Source organism: Pleurodeles waltl, chromosome 5 (genome assembly GCF_031143425.1).
Source record: "Pleurodeles waltl isolate 20211129_DDA chromosome 5, aPleWal1.hap1.20221129, whole genome shotgun sequence".
NCBI lineage: Eukaryota > Metazoa > Chordata > Amphibia > Caudata > Salamandridae > Pleurodeles > Pleurodeles waltl.
In genome coordinates, this window is record NC_090444.1 from 1,315,496,312 (window position 1) to 1,315,512,453 (window position 16,142).

Sequence of the window (16,142 nt, forward strand, 5' to 3'; positions counted from 1 at the left end):
TATGATTGGCATGGATCAACAGCAGCAACACAATAAGACTGTACTCCAGTACTTGGGCAAAGAGTTTAGCATCCATGTTCATCTGGGAGACTGGACCGTACGATATGCACAGGGTTGGTCTTTATTGGTTTTGACTAGGAGCATGATGGTTCCCCTGGCCATTGAGTGGGTAAGACAGCACTTGCAATAGCTCATGCTATTATAAATCTCTGCTAAGATCTGAGCCAACATTGGCATGAATTGCTTGTAGAATGCTTGTGTATAGCCAGCTAAACCTGGTGATTTGCTTACTTTGAGAATTTAAATTGATGTAAGCACCTCACTTATCTTTAAATTGTCATTTAGGGTGTCCTGATCTTCAGGGGTCTTCTGGAAGTGTGACTGAATGCAGAGATGCATGTATTGCTTTTGTCTCAGATGGGCCTACAGTATATAGATTTTCACAGAATGCCTGAAAAGCTCGGGATTTCCTCTGTCCATATACATGGGTATCCCGATTCCCAATTTTAATTTCCCAGATGAAACTCTGCGCTCTTTTAGCCCAATGTTTGCTAGCCAACAGAGTTCCTTCCATGTTGCCTCCTTCATAAAATCAGGCCCAACACAGGCAATTATGTAGTTAGCTTTAATAAATTCAATTGTGTAGATTTCGCCTCAACTCAAATCCTGTTAATCACCTCACTATCTTTTAGCTGGTTTCATCTTTTTTGGGGCTTGCAGCTCCTTTCTCAGCTGATCAAGCTCCACTTCCCACATGTAATGCAGACAGGAAGTTTACTAGATGAGGGTCCCTCTTATCATTACTTTTAAGACATCACATACCACCCTTATATGCAAATGCTCTGTGTTATTTAGTGCAAGGTATTCTCTGGTTATATGATAGATCTCGTGTAGAGTAACAGGAAGAGGGAGTCGTTCAGGTGCCAGAAACCACTCTTTCTGTGTTTCCCAATGTGGACCAGTCTAGGAACTATGGGGGTTATTCTAACTTTGGAGGAGTGTTAATCCGTCCCAAAAGTGACGGTAAAGTGACGGATATACCACCAGCCGTATTACGAGTTCCATAGGATATAATGGACTCGTAATACGGCTGGTGGTAAATCCGTCACTTTTCCGTCACTTTTGGGACGGATTAACACCTCCTCCAAAGTTAGAATAACCCCCTATGTCTGTTGGATTATAGTCATAAAGAGACTGTGGTATTTGCTTGATCTTTCATATTTGCTGTATTAGTTGTTGGTTTCGCAATATATGGTCGATACATACATAGGTTTGATGTGCTATAGAAAAGTGTGAGAAGTCTATGTAGAGTGGGTGTTGAAAGTATCAAGTGTCTGTAAGGCCCAGCTCCGCTAGTGAGTTATGTCCCTATTCAGATGCAAGGGGGCTGTGCTCAGCTCCACCCCAAATCAAGCGAGTTAATGGTCAACTGCGGCACACCTAATCCTTCTACTGTGTGACTGTCTGGAAGGTATCCACAATGTCCTAACTCTCAGCTACACCCAGTCATGTGACCCAAGACAGGCTGCAGGCAGAAAAGGTTAAGGGTAGGAAAATACCAACTTTCTAAAAGAGGTATTTTCAATGTTGTGATGATTCATTTGACTTTACCATTAAAGAGGGTTTGTCATTACAGTTCCATTGGCACCAAACGTGATATTTTTACCTCCTGTCTTATAGGAATTACAGTTTCTTAAACATAACAAGGTATGCCAATGTTATCCTATGGAAGGGGTAGGACTCACAGTAGTGAAAAACAAATTTGGGAGGCTTTCAATACCAGAACATGTCAAACCTAAAAGTACATGTCCTACCTTTTAGTTTTTTTTTATTACACAGCACTCTGGCCTACGTGCTACCAAGGGCATAACTCAGGGGTGACATATGTAATAAAAGGGGAGTTTAAGGCTTGTTAAGGGGCTTTAAATGCCAAGTCAACAAGGCAGTGTGACACTGCCTTCATGCTGCAATTACAGGCCTGGGACATGTTTTAAGGTGATACTTGAGTGGGTAGCACAATAAGTGCAGCAGGCACACTGGTAGTCTTTAATTTACAGGCCATGGGTATGTGGTATTCCACTCTACCAGGGACTTACAAGTAATTTAAATATGTCAATTAGATATAAACCAATGAAACCATGTTTTAGGGAGAGAGCACAAACACTTTAGCACTGGTTAGCAGTGGTATAGTGCAGAGTCGTGATGAAGCAGAAAATGAAAGTTTTGATTTATTAACGCACAAACGTAGTGTGAAATAATCATGTGTGACATTAACCGAACTAATAAAGATTGTACGGGGACAAAATGTGCCCTTAGAGTCGTTTGCCAACATTTATATGCGTGCTTTGTATAACGTGGTGTATTAGAATTGCACTAATCTGACATAATCATAAACGTATGCTACGATTTGCTTGTTTGAACTACGTTAGCTTAGCATTACTTTAGAGGAGGCTTTGGCCTAGTGGCCTGGTCTCACGGTTTAGATGTTCGTATTTTTCCAATGTGCTATTAAATGTGTATTTCTGCTTGAAGCTGTACTTTTCCACAGAAACTGTTCACATGCTTATCTTAAAGTTTCGTGCCAGCATGGCATATTTTCTCTTTAATTCAAGGTCGACTTGCAGGTGCGGACAATGGAGGCTCTGAAAGTGAGCTAATTGGGAGACAATGTTGCGATTTGCGTACCCATCTCCAAGGATAATGTATGCTTAAGTAAAGGCTTGAGAACTGTCGTTTTTTTGATTGGACAATTTGAAGCTAACCTATGAACCCTCCAATGGAGACCCTACTGGACTCGAACTGTTGTCTATAAAAACCAGGTGCACGAGAAGATAGTAGCCATTACCAGCTCGATACCCGCCATTTTGCAGACTTCGTAGCTATTATGGCCCACTTTGCTGCGACGCCATTTTGAGAGACTTTGATGCTTTCTCTAGTCGAGAGAAAGAGACTTTAATGATTCTTGCCCTAGAGACTTTGACTTTAACTTTGATCCCTTTGCATGAAGTAGTAGTTTTACCTTGCCGCCGTGAGGCAATTGCCCCGTCCACCCTTGCCCTTTTCGACCCGTCCCATGCTGATCGAAGAACGATACCTGTGAGACGAAGACTTCCTTGTATGCTGATCGTAATTGGTAAATATGAAAGGAAATTGTAAAATTGCATTGTGTTCCTTTTAGGTAACCAACTGCTGAATTTTTGATAAGATCCCTAGCTAGGAGTTTTCTAAATTTATGTTGCTAAATTGTTTTTGCATGAAGACCCACATGCTGATGCTAATTTGAGGTTAGACGAGGATTCCATATGTCGCACGATGCAATTTGAGATCTTGTTATGCTGACTAAATGTACGCAATTAGCTCATTACAGATTATCGTATTAGTGATTTGCATTGCCATTATCGAATGCCTTGTGATTCAAATGCTACATAGATTACACTTGTTTCGACGTTATGGACAGCTATTAATGTTCATTTACGTTTATCATTTGGTGTTGAGACACATATATATTGTGCTAGCTTTGTTAATATAGGGAAATAAATTCACTAACTTTGCAATAAACTGGTGTGGTTATTCCTGGCTGACAGGTCAGGGTTCGCCGAAATGTATTCTGGATTAATTGTTAAGTGTTATGTTGCTCAAGGTGTAGCTTATGTTCGCTATTGATTATTGATCTGAGGAAATTGATCGATTAGGAGTACAGAGAGTTCCCACTTAGTCAAAAGATTCATTGGCCTAAAGAGCGTCCGAACACAGGTAAATTGTTACCACGGTTCGCTCTATCAGTAGATGGTAGCAGAGGATGGTTACGTCTTTTGGGACCCTGTACTATTAAAATACATGGTGTTGAATTAACGGTTACGCATTTTGAGGCCTCATTCGAGAAGTTGAATTAGATTTTTCTTGGATAAAATAGATTGACAGAATGATGATGGGCTAGGTCCACCGCGACTTTCCCGGGATCTCGGAGCTTGCGAATGGAGAGAACGGAGGTGTGGAAACAGCGTTGGCGGTACTAGTGATGGTTTGAGTGAAGTTAGGGTTTATGCGCTTGCACAGCTTATTGCCGCAGGGTGTGTGAAAAGGTTGCGAGGATTTTTTTCTTTTAAGGATAGCGGAGGTGCGACTCCGAGTGTAGAAGTAGAGAAGTCGTCGAACTTCATAGAGATATCGGAGGTGCGGCTCTGAGTGTGAGAGTAGGGAAGTCGTCGAACTTCATGTGCGTGTGGCGCTTTGTGCATAAAAAGGTCCACGTGGTTGTTGTTGTTGAGACGGGCCCTGCGAGGTCAAGAGACTCCGGAGTATGGTGATCCATGTTGTGGTCTGGGCGGTTTAGTAGGTTGATCGGGCGTGGTCAACGAGTCGGTACGTGTGTTAGGGAGTGAAAGAAACTTCGACTTCGGGCTCTGACAAGATTCTAAGTGCACTAGAACAGATCATTGACAAGTTGAGAGTAGGTCTGCAGGTCAGATTTGCTTGCGAATGTGGGGACTGAGAAAGACGGAATAGCGGCCGGAGGCTAGTGAAAGGTCCCGAGGCTAGTGAAAGGTCCCTAAGGTCCTGAAGCGACTGTGTTACCCTTCCTGTAGTAAACCGACAGATCTGTCTTATTTTTTTGGTAGCTCGCAATATATGCAAGAAGTTGTTACGAAAAGAGGTGAGTGAAGGAAGACTAGCCGCGAGGCTTTGTCAGCCGCAGTGTGTGTGAGTGTGACGTCACTAGGAGCCGCGCTGGGATAGGTTGGTTGGAGAGAAGGGTCGCGCACGGATTGGACGCAGTCCGTGGGACTCGATTGGAAGGGGAAAGGCAGGTGAAGAGTATTCCGGGAATTAAAGTCACCTATTGATTACAAATTTTGTGGAATAAAAGTGACCTATTGATTATAAACTTTGTGAATTAAAAGACGAGAAAATGAAATTCCTTAAAGCATTTAGGAGCGCAATGAAGGGGGAGTCTTACATCAAAGCGAGCGTAGGGGAGGAGACGCCGCCCGAGGGCACACCAGCTTACATTGTAATGGAGGAAAAAGGGGTTGCTCCGTGTCTTTGGCTAAAGCAATGGCACAAACTGACAGAGAAACATGGGAGCGTAGCGTTCCCGATACATGGGACATTCAATATAAGGATCCTAGAGAATTTGAGATTCACGATGTACGACATGAAGGTGCCTCCAAGGCCGGCACAGTTCGAGGCTCTAGCAATCTGGGAATTAATGGCTAGACAGCAACAGAAGAACAAGTTTGAAACAAGGATGAGGAAGGTAGAAAAGACACTAGCGGATGCTAGGTGGGATAATGCGCAGAAGGTGTGGAGGTCAGATATATTGCAGGGGATAAAATTGTTTCCAGCAATTACTAAGGAAGAAGAGGAGACAGGTAAGAAAGCTACCTGTAAAACAGACAGGAAGTGTTCGAAGGATAGAGAGGACGAGGAAAAGTTGAGAAGAGAAGAGGAGTTAGAGGATGAGGAGTTAATAATGCAATTGCTGAACGACCGTCCACCACCTTATGCGGAGAATGGACAAGGTCCAAGTACCAGTTCTGCCCCTCCGGCATCGGTACAGAACAGTGAGGCCCAGAGTTCAGGAGCGCCATCGGGATCTAAGGACCCGAGTTTACTGTTCACCCCGCAGATACCGCAGGTTAGGAGAATATATCCAGATGTGCCCATAATGAAACCAGCAGAAAATTATCAACCGCAGATGCCAGGGTACTACAGCAGTGACAATAGTGGAGGAATGGTTCTAGAACAAACAGTAAGGGGAGTACAGAATGGTCACAATCCAACAATGACACAGGCTGAATCAACTCAGTTTATGATGCCTCAAAAGCAGATGCAGGGAGGAAACGCTCATGCTCAGATGACGGGGAGTCAGATGGGCATGCCGACAATGATGACCCATAGTATGGGGATGAACATGCCTCAGAACATGGGATATGGACAGAACCCAGACGCGATATCACTACCCATTACTGTAGGTCCACCGGTACCTCTGTATAGCCAGCCTAACTTAGGCATGAACAGTCAGGGATCAATGCTGCAGAATGGGACAGAGAGGAGGTGCATAGAGAACACTCCAGGGATAACTCCGATAGCGGCTCAGCCAAATGGATCTGGATCCTTGATGGAGTTTAGCCCCATATGTGCTCAGTCTACACTGGTGAGGTCGAGTCCTCCACTGATAATACCTTTAACATCGAATACTGAAAAGTTGCCGCAACCATCAATGGCAGTCGATGTGAATGCTACGCTGATGGGGGTAAATGCGCAACAGCTGACACAGTGGTTCAACAGCTTGAATTCCACACAAAATTCAGACAGTGGGAAAGGAGAAGATTACCTGAATAGGATGAGGCTGAATATGGAAGCACAAGAATTGGTGGAAGGGAATATGGGTGTGAATAGGTTAGAGTCCTACACGGAAGAGGAGCTGAGGTATCTATGTCCAAAGATCACGAAAGAAGTGAACAAGGTACATAAAAGTTTGCAGGAAGTAGCGGACAGAAACGGGATCGACATAGGCAAGACGAAACACTTGAGCAGGAGCTATAGGTTGGATTTTGGGACCACAGATTTTGAACACATGAGGTCGGCAGGCATGAAGGCACACCTTAGAGAATTGTTGCAGAGTGCCCAAGTGTGGAGGTGCTTAGACAAGTGGGAAAGCAGGTGGGTAAAGAGGAAGGATAAGAAGAGGGACAGTGCTACAGAGCACAACGAGAAGAGACCACAAAGCAGCGAGACAGTAACCATGTTACCAATGAGGGAGACAGCAGGGGGAAAATTAGTACATGTACCATGGCACAGAAGTGACATTCAATCTTTTACGGATGATTTTCCCAAACTGAGAGAGAAGCCGATTGAATGGTATCAACAGACTGATAGGTTTGTGAAGCTTGCAAAATGTCTCTGGGAAGACCTGAACACTCTCTTTGAGATTGTGGTTCCGGCAGATTTGTGGGAGGATTGCAAAAGAGCTGTAGGTTGGCCGACAAGTGAACCAGAGAGAGACAGAGAGACAGGTGCACCATCACCTATGGTGATGAGCTTGTACTATAAGGTGATTGAGCATTTGAAGACGAAGGTTGCTGCGAAAAATGTGGATTGGCAGAAGATTGATCGAACTGCCCAAGAGGCTAAAGAATCGATTCATAGTTACTATGAGAGGTTGTTGAAGGCGTTCAAGAATTACAGTGGCACGGAAACAATTGAGGCGAAGGATATGCTTCATTTTGTGTTTAGATTTGTGGAAGGGTTGAGACCAGAGATAAGTCAGATGATAAAGTCGCATTTGATTTGCTGGCAGTCGAAACCGATTGATGAGGTCTTGACTTATGCGAAATACTGTAGCGACGAAATTGAGGTGAAACAGAAAAAGCTGAAAGAGAAGGTGATGATGATGCAACTTAAAGCAGCTCAGACAGGTTTGCAAGGTTTGCAGGGTTTACAAGGAATACAAGGGTTCCAACAGCAGGTACCGCAACCGCAGCCGCAGTTGCAGGGAAACATGGCGTTTCAGCCACAAGCGAGAGGCAGAGGCAGAGGAGGTTTTGTGAATAATGGTCCGGATTTAAACACTGTTGTAACGGGTGTGCAGGCAATGAAGAAGGTGATGCCGTGTCACGTGTGCGGAATTGTAGGTCATTGGAAACGCGAGTGCCCGATGGTGGTGCAGGAAGGTGCAGGTGCAGGTGTTGGTCAGCAAAACAATGATGTCAATGCATTTCAGACAATGAGAGGACCGAAAATGAGAGGTCCAAACCCAAATTTTCAGACCATAAATCAATTGCAGGGATTACAGCCGATGCAGCCGATGCAGCCGCAGCAAATGCAGATGCCTCGTATGCAGATGACGCAAATGCAGCCGATGCAACAGCAGTTACCCATGGTACCTAATCAGCAAATGCAAATACCTTTGGCACCAATGAGTCAGCAGCAAGTGATGGTTCCTCCACAGGTCTCGGGTCAGGTAATGAGTACAAATGGCACCGTACAACAGTTCCCATTACACAGTGAGAGTGGAATAAACAATGTATGGGAGAGTGAAAGTTCAGGAGAAGAGGAAGGAGATTGTGTGCTTGCAGCATCCTTAGAAGTTGATCAAAAGGGTCCGTACGTAGAGGGAAGAGTAATGGGTCATCGTGTTTCATTCTTGGTGGACACGGGAGCCACACGTTCAACTGTTAAGAGTAGTGAAGTACCAAATTTGCCACTCTCAGGGAGGACAGTTCAAGTGGTGGGAGTAGCAAACAGACATCTGACGAACCCAATTACAGATCCGGTACCAGTCAGTATCGGTAACTATCAAGGGGTACATCAGTTTGTGGTATGTGACTCAAGCCCGATAGCACTGCTAGGGAGAGACCTATTGTGCAAATTGGGTTGTTCGATCATGTGTTCGAACGAAGGAATAACAATCCAGACGAGCAGTGATGGGGAAGAAGAGGATAGTGTAGAGGGGGATGAAATGGAAACGGTCGATGAAGAGTATCCTCTGATTTGCCTTTTCCCGATGATAACTGAAGAAGATATTCCAGCCGAATTACGGGAAACAGTCGGGAAAGAGGTGTGGGACATGACAGGGAAAGAGGTGGGATTGATGAAAGGAGTGGAACCAGTGAAAGTGATGGTAAAGCCCAATGCGATCTTTCCCCAGACCCCGCAATACCACATGCCACAAGATACCCTCATGAAAGTTGCCCAACTCATTGACGAATTTGTGAAACAGGGGGTACTGAAAGAAGTGTTAAGTAGTCCATGTAATTCACCAATAATGGGACTAATGAAGCCGAGTGGAAAGGTCCGACTTGTGCAAGACTTGAGGAAAATAAATGACATCATAGTCAAATGCTGCCCTGTTGTACCGAATCCCGCTGTGATAATGTTTCAAATTCCTTGCGATGCCGAATGGTTCTCAGTCATTGATTTGTCACAAGCATTCTTTTCTGTGCCTCTTCATGAGGACAGCCAATTTCTATTTTGTTTCAAATTCCTAGACAGGGTATACAGTTGGTGTCGAATTCCTCAAGGGTTCTCTGAGTCACCGTCGATATTCAATCAGGTTCTAAAGAAAGACTTGGAAGAGTTAGAGTTGCCATTCGAGTCAACCCTATTACAGTATATTGACGACTTACTGGTTGCATCAAAGACAGAAAGTGGCTGCACAGCCGATACCATTGCTCTGTTGAACCATTTGGGAGGGAATGGACACAAGGTGTCTCCTTCCAAATTACAGTTCTGTCAGAAGAAAGTGAAATACTTGGGTCACCAGATAGAGAAAGGGTCACGGAGGATAATGAAGGAAAGAATTACAAGTGTACTTCAGATGAGTCCGCCCAAGACGAGAAAGGAGGTGAGGAAATTCTTGGGAATGGTGGGCTACTGTCGCCAGTGGATTCCCAACTTCTCGACTCTAGCGAAGCCTTTACTGAAACTGACACAGAAGGATGCTTTGGATCAAATTGAACTGAAAGGAGATGAGATGGATGCTTTTGTTGAATTGAAAGAATGCATGTGCAGGGCTCCAGCTTTAGGTATGCCTGATTACACAAAGCCTTTCACATTGTTTTGTCATGAACGTGATGCATGTTCTTTGTCTGTCTTGACTCAAGCCCATGGTGGCGTAAACAGACCAGTAGCGTATTTTTCAGCTACTTTGGATCCGGTCGCAGCAGCACTCCCAGGGTGTTTGCGCGCCGTAGCAGCAGTTGGTATCAGCCTCACTCAGAGTGAAGGAATAGTGATGGGACACCCAGTAACAGTCATGGTCCCTCACTCGGTTGAGATACTTTTGACCCGCTCCCGAACGCAACACATGACTGGAGCAAGACTCACAAGGTATGAAACAATAATTCTGGGCTCACCGAACGTGCAGCTGAAAAGGTGCACTACGTTGAATCCAGCAACCTTGCTTCCTGGAGAAAATGTCGAAATTGAGAACGCTGAAGACGTCGAGCATGACTGCCTTCAGGTGACTGAATTTTGCACAAAACCCCGACCGGACATTAAAGATACTAAGCTTGATGAAAATGACCAAATTCTTTTTGTTGATGGTTCATGTCTAAGAGATGGGATGGGGATTTTGAAAGCAGGATACGCTGTATGTACTGTAACAGGGGTCTTGGAAGCGGGATGGCTCCAAGGAGTCTATTCTGCACAAGTAGCAGAACTTGTAGCCCTTACCAGAGCATGTCAACTGTCTGCATTGATGAAAGTCACCATTTACACTGATAGCCAATATGGGTTTGGGATTGTGCATGACTTTGGACAACTATGGTCACAGAGAGGTTTCCTGACTTCTTCAGGATCCCCAGTGAAAAATGGGGAGAGAATAAGGGAATTGTTACACGCCATTCAAGTGCCAGCTGAAGTTGCAGTGGTAAAGTGCAGTGCTCACACGAAAGGACAGGACTATGTTTCGCTGGGAAATGCATATGCGGATCAAGTCGCAAGATTTTGTGCCTTGAACTGTATATTACTGAGAGATGAATGGAACTCAATAAGTGAGCCAGAACTCGAACCAGCTGAAGCATTTGCCTTGAAGGTCGTAGATACGATAGAGGAACTAAAAGCACTACAGAATAATGTCAGGGAGGATGAAAGAGATTCCTGGATTAAATCACAATGTATAAAGAGACAAGACGAGTTATGGGTTTCACATGAGGGAAAATTTGTTTTGCCAAATAGTCTCTTATCACAGCTTGCGCGGTTCTATCATGGGAAAGCTCACCTAGGGAGAGATGCCATGATAAGATTGTTCAAAACTGATTGGTTTAACCCCAGATTTCGTCAAGCTGCAGAAGCAGTTTGCCATCGATGTGTCACTTGCCAGCAGATGAACCCAGGAAAGGGAACAGTTGTGAACGCGAGCCACATTGGTAGGGCAAGCGGTCCTTTTAGTCGTATGCAGATGGACTTCATTGAGATGCCTGTGCATGGAGGTCTGAAATATGTGTTGGTGATTGTGTGCATTTTTAGTCACTGGATTGAGGCATACCCCACACGTAGAAATGACAGCCTTACAGTTGCCAAGCTATTATTGAGAGAGTTGATACCACGTTTCGGATTCCCGATCTCTTTAGAATCAGATAGGGGAAGTCACTTCAATAACGAGGTGATAAAGTTACTTTGCGAAGCGCTGAACATTGAGCAAAAGCTGCATTGTAGCTATCACCCTGAAGCATCAGGACTGGTGGAGCAGATGAATGGTACACTGAAATCAAGAATGGCGAAAATATGTGCATCGACAAATTTGAAATGGCCTGACGCTTTGCCCTTAGTGCTAATGTCAATGAGAAACACTCCTGATAGAAAAACTGGATTGTCTCCGCACGAAATTCTCATGGGCAGGGCTATGAGACTTCCTGCAGTTCCCCCAAACGCGCTTTTGAATATTACAGATGATATGGTGTTAGACTACTGCAAAGGACTGGCTGACGTGGTTCGCTCTTTCTCTCACCAGGTGGAAGCGACCACTTTGCCACCGATCCAAGGTCCAGGACACACACTGAAAGCAGGTGACTGGGTCGTGGTAAAGAAGCACGTGAGAAAGTCGTGTCTGGAACCCCGTTGGAAAGGCCCTTTCCAAGTGATCCTGACGACAACTACCGCTGTGAAGTGTGCGGGGGTTCCCAACTGGATTCACGCCAGTCACACAAAGAAAGTGTTGTGTCCCACAGATGAGGAAGTTGAAGCGCTGAAATTGCCAGTGCCTGATAAAACAGTGCCGAGTGCTGAGACAGAACAAAAGCGAATTGAAAGCGAACAAGCAGCAGCAGGAGAAAAAGAGATATTATTGGAGGGCGAAGAGTCCGACTCACTTGGGGAAGACCAAGGAGAAAGTTCAGACAGCGACGAAGAAACTGCAGGTGACAAAGAGCCTGAAGCAGCTGAGGGTAGCAAAAAGCCTGAAGCAGCTGAAGGTGACAAAGAACCTGAAGCAGCTGAAAGTGATACAGAGCCTGACGAAAGTAAGGGTGACGAAGGGCTCGAAAAAGGTGAAAAAGCAGGAGAGCCCGATCAGAGGAGGGCTTTCCCAGAAACAGACGATACAGAAAAAGAAAAGGAGAACGTGATCGATTCCCCTGAAGGAGGGGACAAGGCAGAGCAGAACGAAAAAGTTCAAACCTCTACAGAAAAGGTCGCAGGTCCATCAAATGGACATGGTGCAAAGAGGAGACTAAGTATATCACCAGTAAAACAAAGGTCTGGAGAAGGTTTGAACGACGGAGAAAGGCCAAAAGTAAAAGGGAAAAGAAAAGAAGTGTCTGTCGTGGTACCAACCTCGAGTGAAGAAAAGGACTTGACAAAAGAGGAAAGTACCAGCGAGGCAGAATCGAAAAGAGAAGCAAAACTGAAAAGGAAAAGGATACCAAACAGGAGATATTCTGGTCCTGAATGGGCATATGCAGTCAATGACGATTGGACTGACGAGTTTGTATCTCTAAGCATCGAAAACGAAGAAGAGGAAGAGATACCAATAGAAAAGAAAAGTTTTATGGACAGTGTTGATTGAAAGGGTGATAAATGACATTGCTTGCTACAATCTAACGTGAAAGAAACAACCAGCTGAGACATTTGCTAAACCGATAAAGACTGAGTTATTGCCGAATTGAGACAAATGCTGCTAACCGATAAGTGACTGGCCTCTTGAAGAAGACGGTGTGAATGTTGCGCTCGCTCAGCTTTGTAACTGAATTGCTAAATAGTTTCATTTATAAGTGCTTCTAACTCTCTGATTCTATACAGATCATGACGCAAAATAATAGAAAGAGATATTGTAAATATGTGTGTATAGGCTTGGTAGTTACATGTGTGATAATAATAATGGCGATTGTGTTTGGAATGCATGGAAAGGGTGAGAATGAGACTATTGAGGCTTCTACTTTTGCTCCTGTTACTGTCACTGAACTAACCGCATTGAAAAGGCTAGCACTGAATGAGAGACTCTTGCATGAAAGGAAAGAACTTTCGTATAATGTTTTCTATCGCTTACTAACAGAGTATGTCGAGACTATGGATGCGAAGGATTGTTATGTGTGTACACAGATACCGACATCAGTAAAGGAAGGGGTGACATACCACCACATGCCTCTTACATACGGGATTACATGTAGTATAGTAATCTCTAGGTTTTATGGTCAAACTAACATACAGTATTTTTTATCAAATTATGTTGTTACCTTTGCTTATGTTCCTATAATAGCGCAGCTAAGCCAGACTGCAAAGGATTGGGATGCTAAAATTATGAGGGAATTTTTCGAGCCAATGCTACCTTTTGAAACGGCTCATGCTCATAGGGAGAATCTTACCTGCTCACTTTCTGCAGTAGAAATAAGCTTTTTAGATCGCACAGATGATAGAAGGGCACAAATGAAGGCGAAATTAGAAAAGGAGTTACATAAGAGGACTTCAGTAGATAATTATGATTTTGCTGCAATAAAGACACAAGGGAAAATTGCTTTAGATGCTTGGCATGTAGGGAAGTTTTGTATATATCGAGGTGAATCTTATTATGACAACATTTTTGTAGGGGCGAGTGAGTGTAAGCACACGTTTATCTTTAAGGCCAAATGGACATTCATGATGAACGGACTTGACCCTGTCATTCCAGGGGTATATTACATTTGTGGGCATAATGCCTATTATCGTCTTCCAAAGGGATGGTGGGGGAGATGTTATTTGGGTATAGTGTTCCCAAAGGTTTATCAACTGGATGACGTATCGATGATTCAAAAGACATCTGGATCCCATCGTATCCAGAAAAGAGAGACCGCAGCTGCTGTGGTAGGTGATATATTTGGAGCAATGATTCCTTCATTGGGAGTTGTGCTGAATTCCATCAAAATAAGAAAGTTGTCTACTATAGTGGATAACATGTTGACAAAGTTTTCAGGTGCTATAATCCTGATAGATGCTGAACTTGCAGCGGAAAGAGCTATGACTCTTCAAAATAGGCTTGCTTTAGACATTCTTTTAGCAAAGGATGGAGGCGTTTGCAAAATGATTGGTGCCAGACACTGTTGTACCTATATACCTGACAATAGTGTGAAAATTAAAACTATGCTTGCTAATCTAACAAAAGAAAGTGCAGATTTAAAAGAATTGAAAGAACCAGGAGTGTGGGAGAAGGTTGGAAAGGGACTTGCTTCAGTGGGACATTGGATTGGGGGAATTTGGAATGGAATATTATTGAAAATAATAGAAGGAATATTAATAGTGATAATTTGTGTATTTGGAGTTTGGGGAATAAAAAGGGGAATAATAATGATTATGGAAAGAATTAAAAGAAGAAAGGAGGAGAAAATTATGAAAAGAATGGCAGAAGAATACAAAGCGCAAACTAGGGGCATTAAAAGGAAAAGGGAACTGACAGAATTTTAATGGAATAAAATTTGTGGGCTAAATTTGTGTGATGACAAGTAGTCATCAGAGGAGGGATTGATGAAGCAGAAAATGAAAGTTTTGATTTATTAACGCATAAACGTAGTGTGAAATAATCATGTGTGACATTAACCGAACTAATAAAGATTGTACGGGGACAAAATGTGCCCTTAGAGTAGTTTGCCAACATTTATATGCGTGCTTTGTATAGCGTGGTGTATTAGAATTGCACTAATCTGACATAATCATAAACGTATGCTACGATTTGCTTGTTTGAACTACGTTAGCTTAGCATTACTTTAGAGGAGGCTTTGGCCTAGTGGCCTGGTCTCACGGTTTAGATGTTCGTATTTTTCCAATGTGCTATTAAACGTGTATTTCTGCTTGAAGCTGTACTTTTCCACAGAAACTGTTCACATGCTTATCTTAAAGTTTCGTGCCAGCATGGCATATTTTCTCTTTAATTCAAGGTCGACTTGCAGGTGCGGACAATGGAGGCTCTGAAAGTGAGCTAATTGGGAGACAATGTTGCGATTTGCGTACCCATCTCCAAGGATAATGTATGCTTAAGTAAAGGCTTGAGAACTGTCGTTTTTTGATTGGACAATTTGAAGCTAACCTATGAACCCTCCAATGGAGACCCTACTGGACTCGAACTGTTGTCTATAAAAACCAGGTGCACGAGAAGATAGTAGCCATTACCAGCTCGATACCCGCCATTTTGCAGACTTCGTAGCTATTATGGCCCACTTTGCTGCGACGCCATTTTGAGAGACTTTGATGCTTTCTCTAGTCGAGAGAAAGAGACTTTAATGATTCTTGCCCTAGAGACTTTGACTTTAACTTTGATCCCTTTGCATGAAGTAGTAGTTTTACCTTGCCGCCGTGAGGCAATTGCCCCGTCCACCCTTGCCCTTTTCGACCCGTCCCATGCTGATCGAAGAACGATACCTGTGAGACGAAGACTTCCTTGTATGCTGATCGTAATTGGTAAATATGAAAGGAAATTGTAAAATTGCATTGTGTTCCTTTTAGGTAACCAACTGCTGAATTTTTGATAAGATCCCTAGCTAGGAGTTTTCTAAATTTATGTTGCTAAATTGTTTTTGCATGAAGACCCACATGCTGATGCTAATTTGAGGTTAGACGAGGATTCCATATGTCGCACGATGCAATTTGAGATCTTGTTATGCTGACTAAATGTACGCAATTAGCTCATTACAGATTATCGTATTAGTGATTTGCATTGCCATTATCGAATGCCTTGTGATTCAAATGCTACATAGATTACACTTGTTTCGACGTTATGGACAGCTATTAATGTTCATTTACGTTTATCATTTGGTGTTGAGACACATATATATTGTGCTAGCTTTGTTAATATAGGGAAATAAATTCACTAACTTTGCAATAAACTGGTGTGGTTATTCCTGGCTGACAGGTCAGGGTTCGCCGAAATGTATTCTGGATTAATTGTTAAGTGTTATGTTGCTCAAGGTGTAGCTTATGTTCGTTATTGATTATTGATCTGAGGAAATTGATCGATTAGGAGTACAGAGAGTTCCCACTTAGTCAAAAGATTCATTGGCCTAAAGAGCGTCCGAACACAGGTAAATTGTTACCACGGTTCGCTCTATCAGTAGAAAGGCCAACTAAAGCAAAAATCCATCAAAAGTAGGAGGAGGAAGGCAAAACATTTGGGGGTGACCCTGTGGAGAGGGTCATTTCCAACACTCATTCTCTCTCCCTGGGGGTCAAGGAGT